This window comes from Erpetoichthys calabaricus, chromosome 1, assembly GCF_900747795.2.
Source record: "Erpetoichthys calabaricus chromosome 1, fErpCal1.3, whole genome shotgun sequence".
NCBI classification, from domain to species: Eukaryota; Metazoa; Chordata; class Cladistia; order Polypteriformes; family Polypteridae; genus Erpetoichthys; species Erpetoichthys calabaricus.
The window spans coordinates 127,104,896-127,112,238 of NC_041394.2; the positions used below are offsets into that span (position 1 = coordinate 127,104,896).

The following is a 7,343-nucleotide window of genomic DNA, read 5'->3' on the forward strand; positions in this document are numbered from 1 at the left end:
CAGGACACAAGTTCGGCACACACATTTTTTATTTTCCTTTGTGGGAAACACTTCCCAAATCGTTTCCCACCTGCTCAGCACAGCCCCACGCACAATAAACACAGCACAAAGCACACTCTACTTCTTTTCTTTTTCTTTCTCTTCCTTTCTCTCCCAGTCTGCCTCCACTCCTCCTGGTAAGCTTTGTCCTTCACCTCCTGACTCTGGCTCCCCAGAGTAGTGGCTGCTGGCTCCTTTTATAGAGCACCTGGACCACCACCCAGAGCACCAGATGTCCAGTGATCACCTTCTGGCAGCATTTCCGGGTATGGCAGCATTCCTGCCATGAAGGGCTCTGCCGATCCCACAGCTATCCCTGGCGGCATCCACAGAACCCAACAGGGCTGCAGCAAACTCCAGCTCCCAGCGTGCCCTGTAGCATCCCTGGGGAGATAATGTCCTGAGCCCGCACTCCGCCCAAGTCCTTCCATCACATAGGTGTCCCGGCCAGGCAAGGTCCTCGGCCGTCTGCAACAATATATATTCAGAAAATACTAAACACATTAATAAAAATTTCAGAGGTATAAAAGAGAGAGTTAGCACTGAGTCTTCTGAATTTAAGAATATAACTACACCTCAGATGGAATCACCTGGCAAAAGCAAAGTATAGAAACAGATGACACACGTCCATCCATCCATCCATCTATCCATCTGTCCATCCATTCATATTTTAATTTTGATCCTGCCTAGAATATTACAGGTTGACAAGGAACTACAGTCTTTTCAGGCATCATTGAACACAAGGCAAGAAAGAAATCTTTCATATTATGCCAGTCCATCACTAGGTAAATTCACACTCCAATGCACTTAATCTCATTGGGCCAATATAAAACATGAAGTAACCTAACTCACAGAATAAATGTACTTAAACCAGAATAAACCCGCAGAAAAAATGTGCATGCTGTATTCGGTGATCTTTCCAGAAATCAGACACAGATTACAACAACAGTGAGACAGCACTAGGCCAATGCACTACCTGATAATTGTACAGTTATTGTTATATTACTTTTACTTTTACAACAAATTGAGTATGTGACCAAGTCGTCTACTCTTGTGTTCTGTATTACCAAATTAACAAGACACATTTTGTGTTAAGACTATCTCAATATGATTTAACCAATAAATCAAAGAAAATGAAACCTTAAAATAAATACTTTCAATATGCAATGCAGTTTGCATTAAATTGAGTGAAGTGAATATTCATTACGGCAGTAAAGAACACAAATGAGAAGCCAGAAAAAGAAAGTAAAGGTATTTTAAGCAATAATTTGAAATAAGAATGATGTCCATCAAGGTTATACACATTCTCTTAGATGGCTGAGGAGTCCACTTCTTGAGCTGCAGACCTTGAAACTATAGAAGAACAGGGCTTCTTTTACAAGTGATTTAGACAGATTTCATTTTTCTTTACTCTCTTTCTGTTTTTTGTCTGCATCATCAGAGAGGAAGAAATTATGGAACTACTCTGTGAAATAGACTATTTGACTATTTTCATAACAGACAAAGAATGGGTGCTCATTTGCTGTTTATGTTGAATCAAAAGGGGCATTACAAATCTGATGTCTGAATGTATGTTTTGCATCCAGGTTACTTGTACAAAGGTATGCGTGTTGACAAAAATGAGGAGACAGTCTCAAGTACAATGCAGTTTCACTCAATTTTTGCCCCTGTCCTGAACTGCTGGTGATATTTAAACTAGTAGTTCATTTTAAGAAATTGGAACCGTTTCCATAAATAGATATTACAGTTTTGTCCAAAGAGTATAAATTGGGTCTTCAGTGGCAATGTGGAAGCCAGTACACAGAATAAACAAATGTACCTGATTTCTTTAAAATGAACTTCTAGTAGCTTAATGATGACATATAGAGTAGCAGTGTTAAGTTCAGTTTCTGTGCTTGTGCCTCAGGAAAGAGTTGTTAAAGCTGATCTGTAGGTTTGACCAATGGTTGTCAGCTCTATTTGCCCAGAAAGTGTTTGTATGGTTAGGCTGCTAAAATGTGACCAGAAAAACACAAGGAAGATGTGTGATAACAAGTCAAGTCAAGTCAAGTTGGGGAGCATTCACTGGTACAGTGCGTTGCCGCACCCACTACACGACGAAACAACTCGGGATCCCGGTTTGCAACCCCCCAGGCAGACATGCGGCCCAGTCCCACCATCTATCTACCGCAGCCAGGTATTACGTGGGCGACCCCTTGGTCTGGTCCAGCTACCCCGGTCCCCAACAATGAGGATCTTACGAGCTGGATCACCCTTGGGGAAACATGCCACATAGCCGTAGTGCCATAACTGACGCTCCCTCACAATGCAGGTAATGTGCCTCATTCGGGACTCCATGAGCAATCGCTCATTTCGACACAAAGTCAAACCAACAGTACCCAAGGATTTTCCAGAGAGACACAGTACTAAAGGAGTCCAGTCTTCATCTCAGGTCACTGGATAGCGTCCATGTCTTGCAACCATATAGCAAGACAGTGTGTGATAGCCTCAGATATTATGTACTGTAAAAGGTTGGTGTCTCATACAAGATCAAACATGTTATGGAGGTGTAGTCCAGATGCATCACAAGCAACATTCTTAAAGTTTGTTGAAAAAGGAATTTCCCAATGCCAGTTAGATCATCAGTCAGCTGTTCAATATGGGTTAAGTGGGATTAGGAAATAGAAAATAGGAAAGGTAATTATTTTGTGCATGTCTAACTCTGCAGTCCTTTATTGTGCTATATACTCTGGTATTGTTTTTGTGATACTGTATATTGTGAAGCAATATGAAGGCTAACATGAAAAACATTAAGCTGTTATTTATTTCTCATGAGTACTTGTCCCTTCACTTGTATACTCCTTAGGGGTCCTGAAATCTTTTTTTTCATTTTGATCATAGGTTTCTACACTTGGTGGAGAGTTTATCAGTTATGTCACAGTGATGGGAAAAGCACTTTTGTGTTTTCTTTATTCAAGAGAAATGTCTTCCTTAAAGTAAACTTGAAACCCCCAAGAGGATTTTGTTTATGTGACTGCGTGGGAATTCTTTCCATCACAAAACTCTGTAATTTCCTCTACTTAAAATTAAGGGACCTACATCATTAATCATAAAAACAGTTTTTCCCTAAGAACAGTAAGTTCTATATCTGAGCTCATTCAGGTTTACTGAATTTGTTGTACACTGTTCTTCCGGTCAACAGATTTCACTTCTTTCTTAAAGAGGCTGCTTCCAAGAATGATACTTTTTTTATCATGATTAATGGTGTTATTTCACTTCTAAATGCAGTAGATTCACTATTTCCTTTAGTTACACTCTACCCTAGTTTACATAGTTTTCTTTTAAAGAACTACAATGAAAAATAAAACAAATAGCAAAGGATTTCTCTAGTACAACTCTAGTGAAAACAGTAAGACTATTTAAAAAGACTCATACACATGGAAAAATAATTAAAACTGAAAAGGAAATAGGTTCACTTTCTTTCCATCAATTTCTCCAGGTGTGGGCCTTGGTGATAGCATATTGAACAAACAGAGGAGGCCACTCTGTGCCCTGTGACATCTTATATCATGGAAATTGAGCTCAAGAGCCCTGCACTTGGACTTTATTTTGGCAATCTGTGTTTTCAGTTTATTTTTTTTCTCACTACTCAGAATTCATGCCTGTAGATAAAAGTAGGCATCCTTCAAGTACTTAGCTACTGCTTTACCACCACAGCCTGGTACCAAATATTCCTAAACTATCATAATCTCATGACTTAAATCTACTCAGAGGTACCTAAAATCTAGCCATTGATACAACTTCTCTTCTACAGTGTGCAGCGTGAAAGCCACCCATTTCCAGCAGAGAACCATAATCTCAGATCTGGAAATGCCAATTCCCATCATAGCCTTTTGTGATCACTAGATCAATACCTGTTATATTACAGCCAGAGATGCTGCTCTAGCTCAGGTATCTTTCTTTTTTGATTTTTCATTTTATTATTTAAATATAATGCTTCTTATTATGTTAATTCTGTTTTTGATTTTATTTTGTTATTATGTTCAGGTAATATAATCTTTATTAATTTTATGTTTTTTATATCCCTGAGTATGTATTACTATTCTCTGATTTTTCTTATATTTTGTGGGTTAATAACCTAGAGACAGGACTGACCTTACATCACTGCTAAGGGACAATCCCCAGCCTACCAATTCAGTTTGGCAAGTGAGTCCCTTAGCAGTCTATTTATTCTCCACCTTTCTTTCAGTCAACAGTTATTGTAAGTATTGGATTTTCTAGTTATTCAGATTTCCACTACTGTTCTTGGGACAACATAATTTGGGACATGTTTGCTCTAGATTTGTTATATTAGGCAAATCCACTTTTTGCCTTTTGGGGATATTTGTGTCTTTATAATAAATGCTTTCATTTATAAAGTTTCTTTGGTTCAGTTTTTTTCTTCCTATGCTTTCCTTTACAGTGACAGACATCCAGGAGATTTTAGAAATGTTAAAGGCATTTTGAACTTTCTCCATTTTTGGGCCTGGTTAGACTCAGGTGGTAGTGTGGGGGCTGGTTGAGTTGGATTGAGGCAATTTTTGGAGAGGTCAGTGGAGATCCTGATTGCTCTGGTGGCTTATTTGAAGGCCTCATGCTATATTCTTGAATCAAAATCAGAACAGAATAAACTGCTGAGGGACTCACTTCCCAGTCTGAATTTGTAGGCTGAGGGTGGTCATTTTATTGTGACGTAAGAGTGGTCCCGCCTATTGGAAATTTAACCAACAAAATACAATGATCAAAGAACAGCAATACATACATATATATAGTAAATAACAAAAATCATATTATCTACAAATATTCAGGGTTTGGAGCTTGATGGCACCAAGAATATTTGGTGTAGTCAGCAGGATTTCCTGGCTGTCTGTTTGGAAGGGACCTGTTTGAATAAGTATTTTTGTTGTATCAGAAAACTCCTGGAACAACCCATAACCAAAGTGATTTTTTTCCATAATAATCAGGAAAAAGTACAGGAAAAAGAGTGGAAAAGCTTCAAGGGACCAGTCATCTGGCTTTATCATTCATCTACTGCCCTATCTAGGGGATAGTGAAGACAGCAGGTCTGCAGGACAACCCACTGAACCTCTTCCACAATGGAGAAGGGAAAGCTGTGTGGAGGACAAAATGCAGGACAGCTCTGGCACTATAATCAGCAATGAACCAAGAAGGAGGTATGCACCATCGCTGGATTTAACCTGTCTGGGGAACTGTCCAACTGTGTGCCTTCTTAATACCTCCTGGATAGCAAAAATGTGGCTTTCAGCCTACCATCTGATTTTTGCCCCAGGCAAGATCACGATGATGAGCTGACAAGCCAGTCTAGCTAGGAAAACCTTGAGTCGCTGTTTGCAAATGAAGGTTACATGGTTAAACCCGGTGAACAATGGGAAGAAGATGGCAACTGTAAATCTGACATCCAGATATTCAAACCAGCCTGGGGAAAACCACAGGCAGAAGGTTGCAGAAAGCAATCTTTCTGTTTCACATAGAGAGTTCCAGGATAGGTTTTGAAATTCTGTTGATAAATTAAAAGAGACAGGATCAAATGGTGAAGCCATACACCATCTGGACTTCATCTCCCAAAATCCTTTGGTGCAACCTATTGGGCATGTGCAGAAGCTTTGCTTGTCTTTTGACTCATTAAAGAGCAACCGAAAAGCCCAAAGTCTTCCCCAACAAAGGATGAACCAACCTGAAGGGCAAATTGAGACATTATTTACACCACATGTACAGTGCAAAATAATGGAACACAGAGCAATGGGATCCCAAAAATAAGTGCAGGGAACCGAGTAGCTGTTCCAATGAATGAGCAAAGCATAATGGTTAATCTCCTGGTGCAAGGACTGACAGTCAGTGAAATAGCCATTCAGCTAGAGGTTCGATTGTTGGGTAAAAGAGACGGAGATTCAAATAAAAAGGACAAGTTTATTAATACCAGCATCCAAGCCATTCAGTTTGCTACAAAGGGTAAATATTTTAGGAAGGATGTTAAGACAGTCCAGATGTCAAAGGGTGCATCTTCAGTTCATGAAGTATCCTAGATGATCTATTGTACATACCCCAGAGTAGAAAAATGAATCATCCTGGAAGGTTGGGATCATCTACCATTCATAATATGAAGCCCTCAGTACAGAAAGCAGATGAAGGATTTCTCTCCTGCTTCCATACTTTTAAAACTAAATGTTCGGTTTGGAACAGTGGTGTCAGACATGGCTGGAGACACTGTCCTTACAGAAAACAAAGAAAACCACTGAACTATCAATGGGATAATGCTGCTGCTAATAATGTTTTTTTGTTGTTCCAGACTGACACATTAAACTTCAGGACCCTGATTTCTCACTCCAGAGGACTTCTATCCATGCAGGATTGGCAGCTGAAGAGTATGTTTCTCAGCTGAGGGGGGAGCCCTGTATTTGTCAGACAGGATTATCTGGCATCCTGTCTGAGGAAGATAAAGGAGCAATGGGAGAAGGATTCTAATTTTGTATATTTTTGTCCCCCATCTGGTACATTGCAGCATTGCAGGACTGCAGTAACCATGTGTAACCCCGCAGAGCATGATGGAAGTTGTAGTGCCAAGAATCAGCCCTTCTGCGTCCCAAGGATGCCACCAGGGGGTACTACAGAGATTCAGAATCCCAAGAAGCATTTGTGCAGAACAGTAATTGTACAATGCATCAAGAAACCTTTGTGAGGCATTGGCAAAATTAAACATTTTGTTTTGAATAGTGACTGTCTTTGTGTTGGTAGCACCCAGGGTTTGGAGAACAATAGCACCACCAATCTGTCACAATGGACGTATCTTCTAAGAGGTCTTCATCTGCAAGAGATACCAGTTGTGAATTTAAAGAGGATGTAGATTAACTTCACTGGAAAGTGCAATTGGAATGTCCTTTAGATAGAAAAGAGATAGTGTGCATCCAGAGGTGGGTAGAGTAGCCAAAAATTGTACTCAAGTAAGAGTAGCGTTACTTCAAAATAATATTACTCAAGTAGAAGTAAAAAGTAGTCATCCAAAAAATTACTGAAGTAAGAATAAAAAAGTATTTGATGAAACGACTACTCAAGTACTGAGTAATCTTTTGATCATAATAAATGATTTATTTTTTAGAAATGTTGTAATAAGACAGACAAAAATATAAAATGATGTGCAAATTCTGCTATTTCCAAATAGTAAAATAAAAAATGAGTAAAAATAAATAACATCTTTACAAAATAAAGATGCACAAATAACACAAAGTTCCAAATCTCAGTTTTTCACAACAAAGCTTTTGAAGCCAATA

The 7,343-nt window shown here is 39.1% G+C and overlaps 1 long non-coding RNA gene across 1 annotated transcript; it reads left to right on the forward strand.

The window, feature by feature from the left end:
• Positions 1 to 3,642: 3,642 nt before the first annotated feature.
• On the forward strand, positions 3,643 to 6,805 carry LOC127529551 (uncharacterized). Its single transcript, XR_007936177.1, has 3 exons — positions 3,643 to 3,969; positions 5,022 to 5,231; positions 6,365 to 6,805. It is a non-coding gene; the product is annotated as an uncharacterized LOC127529551 (long non-coding RNA).
• Positions 6,806 to 7,343: the final 538 nt, after the last annotated feature.